The sequence below is a fragment of the Kogia breviceps genome, chromosome 15 (genome assembly GCF_026419965.1).
Source record: "Kogia breviceps isolate mKogBre1 chromosome 15, mKogBre1 haplotype 1, whole genome shotgun sequence".
NCBI lineage: Eukaryota > Metazoa > Chordata > Mammalia > Artiodactyla > Physeteridae > Kogia > Kogia breviceps.
In genome coordinates this window covers 13,266,455-13,278,442 of record NC_081324.1, presented here as the reverse complement: position 1 = coordinate 13,278,442, position 11,988 = coordinate 13,266,455, and the positions used below count along the sequence as shown (strand labels likewise).

General features: G+C 43.2%; 1 protein-coding gene across 12 annotated transcripts in view; it reads right to left on the bottom strand.

The window, feature by feature from the left end:
- Positions 1 to 11,988, bottom strand: part of RNF152 (ring finger protein 152) — a 79,672-nt gene that overhangs the window by 10,021 nt on the left and 57,663 nt on the right. The gene's annotated exons all lie outside the window — the stretch shown is intronic.

The following is an 11,988-nucleotide window of genomic DNA, read 5'->3' as shown; positions in this document are numbered from 1 at the left end:
ATGTGAGATGGTGGATATGTTAATCAACTAGATGGGAGGAACCCTTTCACAATGTAGACATATTTCAGATTACTGCGATGTCAACTTTAAATGTCTTACAATTTAATATGCCAATTATACCTCAATAAAGCTGAAAAAGGAAATAAAAATAAAAAAGAAATATCTACTGAGTATCTGTTAATGCACAAAGCTAGCCATGGTAGGATATTAAGATGAATCAGACCCAAATACTACTCTTAAGCAACTTAAAGTTAGGCAAGAATGAACTAGTGAATATATTTTCTCTTCCATTCATTTATTCATTCAAATTCTCATTGAATATTTACCATGTGTCAAGCATTATGATATTTACTTTTGTCCCTTGTAACAAAGACCTTGTCACCACTCATAAGAAACTCCCAGGGCTTCCCTGGTGGCGCAGTGGTTGAGAATCCGCCTGCCGATGCAGGGGACACGGGTTCGTGCCCTGGTCCGGGAAGATCCCACATGCCGCGGAGCAACTAAGCCCGTGAGCCATGGCCGCTGAGCCTGCGCGTCCGGAGCCTGTGCTCCGCAACGGGAGAGGCCACAACAGTGAGAGGCCCGCATACCGCAAAAAAAAAAAAAAAAAAAAGAAACTCCCAGCCTGGAGGAACTTAAATAGTTATACGAGTAAATAGTTATAGTAGAAATACAGTGATGCATGCCTTACTGGAGCTGGAGGAATACAGGACAGCTCAGTGAAGAATCTGGATTAGGGAGAGGATTCAGACATGTAAAATCAGGGACAGGTTATTTTCAAGTCCAGAAATCAGCATGAGCAAAGGAAAAGTGGTGAGCAATTACAGAATTATTTTTATACTCTAGCTGTGACACTGGCTAGAAGATTTTTTCTAATACAAGAGTAACTTATAGATGCCATCTCTAAGAGTTTTACAGTTTTAGCTTGTAAGTTTAGGTCTTTGATACAGTTGCCTTTTAAAGAAACAGAATTCTCACAGAACTGGCAAGCACCCTCCCACAGGCCCAGCCAGGGAGAGCAGGGCCCACAGGAAGGGGAGAGCTGATCAGACCCAGGCACGGGCCACAGACCACAGACCACAGACTGTGGACAGCCTCGAGTGCCAAGGAGGCCCACATCCTTGTGGAAAACATCAGAAAGGTTAAGAATATGAGAATGATTCATCAGGTAGCTATATTCAGGATAGACTGGAAAGACCTGCTGGGAAGCTATTATAATATTAGATGAGAGATAATGAGTAGCTGAAGTCAATAGTGGTGAGGAGAATGAAGAGCTGAACAGTGCTGACAGGCCCTACAGGGGTCAAGTGGGATCTGACCACGTGTGACAATGAGGCTGTAAGGGGGAAGAAGTCCAAGGTCAAGTCTTGAGGGGAGGCTGGTATTATTAGAAATAGGGATGGCAAAGAAAAAGATGATGAGTTCTGTTTGGGCTGTATTCCATTTGAGGGGCTAGGAAGATAAAAGAAATCAGTTATCCAGGAAGATGTTAAAGAGTCAAAAGAAAGCTGAATATATGGACCTGATATTACATAGTACTCTGCGTTGTGATACTGCAGAGCAAAGTCAGAACCAGATCTGAGAGATCTAGGTGGCATCTCCGGAGCACAGATACCAACCAGAGACAGACAAGGCAGAGCAGAGAGAGACCCTTAGGAGCACTTATCGTTAAGCCTGGCTAAAAGGAAGAATGGGGGCAGACATAAGCGGAAACCCAGGAACCCCTCCCAGCACATACCCCAGATGAAAGAGTTCCAGGCAGCAAAGGGCTATGACCAGCGGGCGCGGAGAAGAGACCTTGAGGTGTGGCGACCAGGAGGTCACTGGCATTTTGGGGGTGTGACTTCAGCAGGGGACCAGGGGAATGATGGAGACTGGTGGGGCGCTGGAAGGAGAGGAGCAGGGTTGCCTGTGACGCGGAGTGACGTCAGGCGATAGGATCATAGCTTAGAGGGAAGAGCATCGAGAACAGCTCTTTTTCTCTTCAGAGTAGAGAAATTTGAGAAAAGAGGGGCCGAGCAAGCAAGTTAGGGTGCTCACAGCCAGATGGTCTGGTCTGTGCTGTTCAATACGCTGTCTGCTAGCCACGGGTCCAAGCAGAAGGTAGTGTTTGAAGCTCAGAAGGGAAAAAGTGTACGGACACTGAGGGGGGGAACGTGGAACGGAAGCAGAAATCCCCTAAGTGTCAGCAGTGAGGGTGGAATTCTTCTGATTTTATAGCCAAGGTACTGAATTTAGTTTTTCTTAGAAAATAAAAACCGAACACAGGGTTTGCTGGTGAATCTTGACCAATGCTCTTATCTATCCTCACTGTTAAAGCCCACTGACAGAGAGCAGGCCATAATATTATAAATCATAGGAAGATGTGAATGTTACATGGAGGGTGGGGGCAGAGATTGATCATAATGAACTAGGGTGGCAGAAGTGACAAAACTGGGGAGGGGTACACAATAGCCAAGACGTGAAAGCAACCTAAATGCCCACTGACAGATGAATGGAAAAAGAAGATGTGGTATATATATATATACAGTGGGATATCACTCAGCCATAAAAAAGAATGAAATAATGCTATTTGCAGAACATGGATGGACCTAGAGATTATCATACTAAGCTAAGTAACTCAGATTAAGACAAATAAAATATGATATCACTTACATGTGGAATCTGAAAAAATGATACAAATGAACTTATTTACAAAACAGAAACAGACTCACAGACATAGAAAACAAACTTATGGTTACCAAAGGGGAAAGAGATGGGGAGGGATAAATTAGGAGTTTGGGATTAGCAGACACAAACTACTATATATCAAATAAACAAGGAACTACTATATAGCACAGGGAACTAGACTCAATACCTTGTAATAAAGTATAATGGAAAAGAATCTGCAAAAGAAAAAACATATATATATATATGTATATATATCTGAAGCACTTTGCTGTACACCTGAAACTAACACAACATTGTAAATCAACTATACTTCAATTAAAAAAACATCGGGGAGGGGTACAAAAAAAAATCACAGATTCCTGCCTTTTTATAAATTTGGAGAAAGCTGTCCTTAACAATGGCACTCAGGGCAACCACCTTCTTTGTAAAGACAGCTGGGAACAAAAAAATACTTTGTGACACCAATACAGAAACAGTGACCACCAGTTCCGTTCTTACCCTTCTCTACTTCCACATTAGTTACCTTCCTTCCATAGAAAAATGTGGGAAACCGCTTAGCAGAGTAGGAAGAATAGGGGTTTTGGCTTCAAAGAATCTTGGGTCAAATCCCTGTTTTGTCACCACCAGCAGCGCCACTGGAACAAGTCCTAAAGCTTCTAGAGCCTGCTTCCTCACTGGCTAATGAGGGGTGATAGAGTTTGTGGCTGAAGGTCAAGTGTGTTCAGGCACTGCCAGGTAGTGAAGGGCTCAGGGAGCCCTGGCGCGAATCCCTCCTTCCTTCTGACTTGGACTCCACACGGGGCCGGGTGTGGTCTACCCAGAGGCACTTCCTGGCTCTCCAGGTATGGCATGTGCAACAGCTTGGGCGGAGGAAGGCGAGCGCTCCTCTTGGCCCTGCCCCATTCATGAATTTATGTTCCAAGTAATGTTCGCTTAATTGGTGTTGAGTTCCCTTAAAATTCGATTATACAACTCAATTTTCAACTCTATCCCAGTAAGTGTAGGCCTTACAACACAGGCCGAACACAAAGGCAGAAGGGGAAAACAGTTCCTATCTTCTCTGCTCAGCCACTCAAGTCATTTTGACAGCAGGGCAGCTCTCTGATTTATAGGCTGATTCTGCCCATACTGAATTCCAGTTTATTTCCTGTAGCATAATTAGTAATGATGATGACTATTTAGGTAAAGAGAAGAAAATTTATGTGGCTCTGGACCAAAGGTAATGATGAATCTCTTTCTCCCTTTCATCATAAACTCAAAAGATATGAGTCAGCTACAGAAGAACAAGGTCCACGTAAGCTAAAGAAGAAACGCAGAGTTCCTAGTCAAACACAGGATACACAAGCACACACTGGCAACTGCTTTAGAGACCTGTCTGTGGAGTTAGTTTCCTTATAGGAGCAAGACATGATGCTCAAAGTAAATACTCAAATTCAAAAGAAAAGAGTATTTTGGTAGAATGCATAAGAACAGGTGTAAACTGAAATATATTGGAACGATTTTTAACAGTTTATTTTGAAAGAACCTAAAGTAAAAATAAAGAAAAAAAAAAAAAAAAAAAAAAAAAAAACCAGACTACAAAAAGAGGAATAGCAGCTATGGGAGGACATTCTCAAGCAAACTGTGGCTTATGATCTAGAATTTATGTTCAAACGTATCTTCATAAAACAGTAGTTTCAGGAATTCCCTTGGTGGTTCAGAGGTTAGGGCTCCAAGCTTCCACTGCAGGGGGCACAGGTTCAATCCCTGGTAGGGGAACTAAGACCCCTGCGTGCTACACAGCACGGCCAAAAAAAAAAGACAATATATATTACCTGTATTAAAAATTACTTTAAAATAAAGAAAACAGTAGTTTCAGAAATAATGTCAATTGTACAATAAACAAATTAAAGGCCTTGAATCATCACTGAACTCAATACTAATGCATGCCCAGGTTTTAAAATTGTTAAAAAAACCTGAGATCTGTATAAATGGAGGAAGGTGTGACTTGGAGGGAAAATGCCAAAACCAGAGGGGTGTGTATATTGTAATTGTTGTTTAGGGGCAATGGACATTTGTAGCTTTACAACATCGATATATTTTCATAAAATAAAATTTCTTCTTTTTTAAAAACTGTATAATTTTAAGCACTTTTATTAAAGGTGTGGGTGTGATAAAGTGCTCCCATGAATTTAGTGGGTGGTAAAAAAGCAAAGGTCTCCAACACTGAATTTTTATAGTTCCAGTTGCTTTTAGAAGTCTGGGCACATGAGGATAGAAAAGCTGATGAAATATATCCAGCCGTCCCTTGGTATCTGCGGGGGATTGGTTCCAGGATCCCCTCTCAAATACCAAAATCCAAGGATGTTCAAGTCCCTTATTTAAAATGGCCTAGGACAGCTGGCCCTCTGTATCCTTGGATATGAAATTCTCGAATATGAAACCCGCCGACTATAATGCAGGTAGTTTTACTCTGTTTATACTATAAAGACTCTTTATATGTTCTGATTTAGATCCACGTCTGTGACATCAACTATGAAGCCTCTCCCCACTTGTGACACGAACTGATATTAATTACATGTGCCTGACCTTGAATCATTCCATTTGACGGTCTACACAAGGATCTTAAATTCAATGGTTGTGTTGAGAAAAATCTCTAAGTCAGAGACTAAACTAGTCACTATATACTGCTCTTCTTATTCTCTTAAAATAGCATGTCTTTCTGATGCAGGTCATTTACTTAATTTTTCAAGAAAATGTAAATATTTGAATTGAGATCGAAGAAATTAATTACAATTCCATTTAATCTGGCATTTCAGTTGGCAAGACTGTTTTGGTATATTGGATCTTGACAAACACTCCGATTAATGGCAAGAACAGGAATGGCTGGCAGTGACAAGATGTGTGGCTGACTTTTGGTCCTCTGGTAGCAGAGAGCAACCCTTTCAGGACACAGTTGCCTAATACGTGTAAAGTCCAATTGGTATAACTACACTCTGCTTTCATGGAGAAGGCAGTGGATTCTAGGACTCTGACACATCTCAGGTGAGAATTCTATGGGCCCAAGCTTTAATAGTTGCCCTGTATTGTCCTATGAGCATCATGGTTTATGTATTAGAAGATGCAAAAATTCTGGAAAGTGAGAATGGTTACTTAAAAGTCTTGAGTGACCAAGGGGGAAGGGCAAAGGACGGTGACAGTGTTGGAGGCCAACTGGCCCCGGTAGCAGACGCAGGCAGGGTAGAGAGAGAGAGGTCATTGGTTAAATGGGCAAAGAGCAGCAGACCAGAACGCCATGGTCAGCCTGGAGACTTGCCACACAAAGGGCTAGCCTTGCCAGCACCGCCCAATGCGACAACCACGAGCCCGATGGACCTGGCCACAGAGTAGGGGCCATACCTCCGCACGTGCCAATCCTTTCGCTGTAAAAATGCAACTAACCAAGCAGCTGAAAGAAACCGAACCACAGTTTCCAGAGGTGTATTTACATAGGAGCATTTCATTTGAGTCAAGGTAGGGAAAAGATGAATGCATTTGACCTATCCACAGCTCGGTGATGAATATTTAAAATCAAAGTATATGGGAACCAAGACATTTTTAGGAATTAAAGCCAAATTTCATTATCGCCACGACTGATAATAACCACTGGTTTTTGTTGGTTTGCTCATTTTAATATCTATCAGATAATCCTTACTATTAGGAATCAGGAGGTAAGGATTTTAGCTCTAAATCTGCCTATAAGTAGTTGGGTTACCTTAGGCAAATCACCTCTCCATGAGCTGCAGTGTCCTCACCTCTAAGGACACTGGACTAGATGATCCCCTAGAGTCCCTTCTAGGAACAACAGTTCTATGACTTAAGTAACTGCTAACCACACTCCTGGGTTTTCAACAACATGACAGAGCTGTCAGACTGTTTGTTCTATAGTCATTACATCTGACAGATCATTTATACACATTAACCGTCAATGATCTTATGCAGGTTTACGTGAGACAGTGGGCATCTAAAATAAATGGGAAGCATCTTACATATTAGAAGTTTCTTCCTTTAGGCCTTAGGTTCAATGAATGAGTCTAAAGAGAGCTAACACCCTAAAAGAAACAGCCACAACCTCGATTTGCAGCAGCTATCAAAGGAATAACTATTTATGTTTAATCAATAACCCTCTCAGCTCAAGCAAGATATTCCCATTATCCAAACTTGCTACTATGTGAAGGTGGTTCCAACGGTGCCTTGAGCAGAAGCTTGCATAACTGTCTGGCTCATAGAGAGGCCAAGGTTAATGCTGGAATCAGTCAGACACACAGCTTCACCTTCACTTGCTCTGATCACCCAATGACGGCAAAGAGAAAAGTTGCAGATGGTCATAAAGGTAGAGAAGAGATATAAAGGACTGTCAGGGGATCCCCAGACTCCCTGGAGAGCGGGGATGATAAGAGATGCCATCAGACAGACAGGCACAGCAAAGGGGAAAAGATCAATTACCCCAACTCCTAGAATTCTGAGTAGAGCTGAAGAAACTGACAAGCCAGGCACATAAGTAAAGTTAAGGAATGGAAAACAAACAAAAATCCTAAGTCTTCCCAATGGCTGGACATCTACTAAGATAAAATAGGTAGTAGGAGGTAAACAAATATCTACTGGGAATCTACCAAGTGCCAAGCATTACTCAAGGCGCTGGGGTCACCATGGCAACAAGAGTCTCGGCCCTCAAGGACCCTGACTGTGCAACCTGATCTGTGGAAAGAGAAGCAAAGGCGAGGGGAAGGGTAGACAAAGCACTGAAAGGGAGACTCTTCTTCAAGAGATCATATGAATTCAATTGATCGTGCATAGGGCTTAGACAGAACCATTAAGCAAAAAACTATCATTGCCTGTTAGAGCCAGAAAGGATATTGGAACCCAAGGAGCCTAAGCTGGCCCACTGTTCTTTCCAATTCAGAGACACTGGAGAGCAAGAAGAGTCAGAGGGAAGGACAACGAAATTTCCTTTATTTGATTAAGCATTCCATCTGACCCATGTCAGCATCATCCCAGACAGCAAGGTGGCTCTGAGCTCACAAGTCTCAAGAGATGCAGGAGTTTAAGATGGTATCGCAAGGCAGAGATACCTTGCGATATCTAAAGACAGCCCAATGCCAGGGAAGCACATTAAATCATCACTGGGGAGGATGTTTGAGGGCCAAGATTGTGAGTTAAGGACTGAGGGGCTGTCCGAGTAGGCAAGTGCCCTGGGAAGCAGAGGTCTCTCTCTGTGGAGGGTCACCTTTGCCCCTGCTCTTCATGTGCGGGGGACAGAGAACCTCTGAAGGCCCCTGACAAACTTCCTATGTAGATATTTGCATTTTCATAATATGAACCACACACGTGCATCTCCATTCCTATTTCTTACCCGACCACAAATTCCAACCACTGAAACCTTAAGGCAATTTGTTTTTTAATGTTTTCCCATTATATTTCATCAACTTCAGGGACCCACGGCCTTCCTCTGTAAAGGGGAAGATGATAAATCTTTTAGGCTTTTAGGATTTTTCGGGTCATGCAGGCTTTTCCGCAAATACTCAACTCTGCCACCAAAGTGTGAAAGCGGTCAGGTCATATGTCAAGGAGCAGCAGAGGCTATGTTCCAATAAAACTGCCTTTATAGAAACAGGCCACAGATGGGATCTGGCCAATAGGACATCATTTGCTGACCTCAGATCTACATCATTTCTCATCATCTCTGTCCTTAATCCCAGAAATTCAGTGTATTACTCCAGAGATACCCATCCTCAAATCATCTCACTGCTCTAACATGAATTATCTTAACTGAGTTTTCTGTCAAGCAACAGAATGCAAAATACTTTCATAGTTATTTGGGAAGACATTAAGGGAATATCAGCTTTACAGATGCTTTGTCTTTTTGAATGACTATTCCCAGACAACAGGAAGAAAGAGAGTTGAGCAAAAAACATTAACAATGGCAAACATTTGCTTGTCTCACCAACAGCAAGTACCATTAGTGAGAACATACAGATAGGGTTCCAAACTTTCTTCACACTTAAAAATATGGATCCACTGCTTCAACAAAATAAGCAATGATTCTAGAAGTCATTATGATGGCACCAGATTGAAGACAAGGCTTCATCTGATGGAATGTCACAAAGACACTGTGATAATGCCTCCTGATGGTCTGAACTTTGGATACAATTCTTGTGTTCATCTGCATAGTCATTCAGTAGCTCAACAAATTTAGATTTGGCCAGGTGAATCTCAGCCCTATACAGAAGCAGCTTCTGATGGTTCACCTTTACCAAGAAGGGACATTGGGTACATTTCCCAAACATGTGGAGCATTCCTTCAAAGTGCTACAGAACGTGGATGATTTACAATGAGAGCTTCATTAATTTGAGTCATCTTAAGGCTGAAAGGGCAGGAAAGTCTTGTCTCAATTTTTAAAAAACCACCTAATTGTTAAGACTCACCTACTTTCACACATTAAAAAAAAATTTATATATAGATATCTTTTTAAATTAATTTTTATTGGAGTACAGTTTCTTTACAATGTTGTGTTAGTTTCTGCTGTACAGCAAAGTGAATCAGCTATATGTATATATATATCCCCTCTTTTCTGGATTTCCTTAAGAGTTCTTCAGGTTACCTGGAGAATATTCTATATTAAACATTTGATTTTAATCAATGAACTGCTTTGCCCCGGCTAACCCAGGACCAGAGGGCCCATGTATTTGCCAGGAGAACTCCAGCTCCCCTGGCCAAAAAGAGGCTCCAAATAAAATTTTAAAAAATATTTGAAAAAAGGATGGCACATTAAAAACCTGGTGGGTTTTATAGCTATCACTTCAAATAAGCCTATTCAAAAGGCATTCATGAGATTATTTTCTTTGAGCAGAGAGTGTTCATTGCTTCAACCTCCCTACCTACCCTCAATATCGATGATTCATCGCACGAGTTAAGCCTCAAACTGAAGCTGCAAAGAATTCCTAAAGGCATCGGTACTAAAATTAAGCGCCATGGGGAGTCAGCTGTCAGTCTGCTCATTACTTCTGCTTTTTCTTACTTCCGGCTGCAGTAACTCAATGAGGGTTGATTTTCCATTTAGGCAAGGTAAGAAGAAAAGAAAAAACGTACAACCTCCCAAATTAGATATTGAACAGTGCTGCAACCAAAGGCCATCAATCATTAACTCATCTTTCCTAACCAAACAATAAATCCAAAAGATTTTTCCTCTTGCTTTCTTATATTTTTAAGTCAACTTTGAGGTAAAGTTTATCTATAATAAAATACACATATTTTAAGGGTACAGTTCAACGAGTTTTGACAAATGTGTGCAGCTGTGTAACCGCTGTGCCAATCAAGCTATTTCCATCACCAAAGGTCCCTTTTGCCCTTCATCCAGCCCATCCTTCCTACCTCCATCCCGGACACCCATCCCTCCCAGCCACTGCTCTCTATCTTTGAATTCGTTTGTGTATTTAAAACCCTACCTGTGGGCTTTGACTTAGGGGAAAATAGCAATACTCCGAGGTTCCTTTCAGATGTCCCAGGACCATGACTTTTGTATATAAGGTGTTTATTCAACTTCACAGAGAAAACCCTAGAGTAGCAAATACAAATGCATTCATTCAAAGATGTTATTAAGAGGCACTATTCTAGGTTTGAAGGAATGAAAGAGAAAAAGATGGGGCCCATCGCTGCAAAGGCAACCATGCTCACAGAACCAGAGCACAAGTGTGATTTGGGCTGAACGCAGGGGGTGGGCAGGCGATCCGGTAGAAATGGAAGAAGAAGCACCTCTATCTGTCTGGGGAAGCCAGGAAAGATTTTTTACAGAAAAAGATGGCATTTTAACTCCAAGGTAAGGACACAACATATGCAAAAGCACAGAGTTCTAGATGTGACAGAATGAGGGGTGGTTAGGAACAGGGACCAGAGCCTGGAGCCGCCAGCAAGTGACTCCGGTATCTCTGTAAAAGGTGATAATAACAGCACCTACCTCATAGGTTGTTCGGACTGAAATGCATTAACACACGGGGAGCACTTAGAACAGCGCCTGGCATCCAGTTGGCTCTTCCAGATACGACTGCCATCTCAGGAGGCAGGAAGGAGAAGGCTGGGTCCCACGCCGGGGGGTGGGGTTGGAGCAGCGCTAACTAGTCAACCGATTAAGCACAGTCCTCCCCCCAGGCTCTGAACTCAATGGAGAAGCAGATGACGAAGCAGGCGGGGGTTAAAACATGAGCTCCGCCGCCATTGCTCTAAAGCAAGACTGGAGGAAACAGCCGGGCCCCAAAGCCCAAAGGCACTTCTTCCTCCTTCCCCTTCTGGCCCTAATGATCAGAGCCCCTGTCCCCGCAGGCTGGAACAGGCCAGGTCACTAGGTGGCAGCAGGTGCAGCAAGCAACACAAGCCCCCAAGGAGGGAGAACAGGTCTGAGAGACGGGAGAGGGAGGAGAGGTGGGGGAAGGGGGAAGGGGGGGGCACAGGCCAAGCAGGGGCCCGTCTTCTCCTCCTTCCCACTCTCAGCAAGGGGCTTGGAGGAAGGCCGAGCCCCCCCGGGAGAAGGCAGAAGTGGGAGTTCTTATTTTGTATGAAGAGGTGGGATTCCAAGGAATGGAACAGGGGCCCCTCCCTCCCTGTTACACAGAGCCTGGGTTTTATCTGGGAGGTGATAGGGCTCGTGAAGACTTCACAGGAGACAGGCATCCCAATCACAACTGCATTATCATTATTATTTTGAACCATTTTAAAGAATATAATTCAGTGGCATTAAATACATACATAATGTAGTGGAACCATCACCACTGTCTATTTCCAGAACTTGTTCATCATCCCAAACAGAAACTCTATAGCCATTACACAGTAACTCCCCACCATCCCCTCCCCCGAGCCCCTGGTGGCCTCTATTCTGCATTTTGTCCCAAGGAACTACCTATCTAGGTGCCTTGTGTAAGTGGAATCATATAACACTTGTCCTTTTGGGTCTGGCCTATTTCACTATGCATGTGTGCCAAGGTCTGTCCATGTTAAAGCAGGTATCAGAATTTATCCTTTTTTTTTTTTTTGCGGTACGTGGGCCTCTCACTGCTGTGGCCTCTCCCGTTGCGGAGCACAGGCTCCGGACGCGCAGGCTCAGCGGCCGTGGCTCACGGGCCCAGCTGCTCCACGGCGTGTGGGATCTTCCCGGACCGGGGCATGAACCCACGTCCCCTACATCGGCAGGTGGACCCTCAACCACTGCGCCACCAGGGAAGCCCAGAATTTATCCCTTTTTATGGCTGAGTAATATTCCACTGTGCATTATTTTTAACAGCTCCCCTGGCAGCAGAGTGAGGATGAACT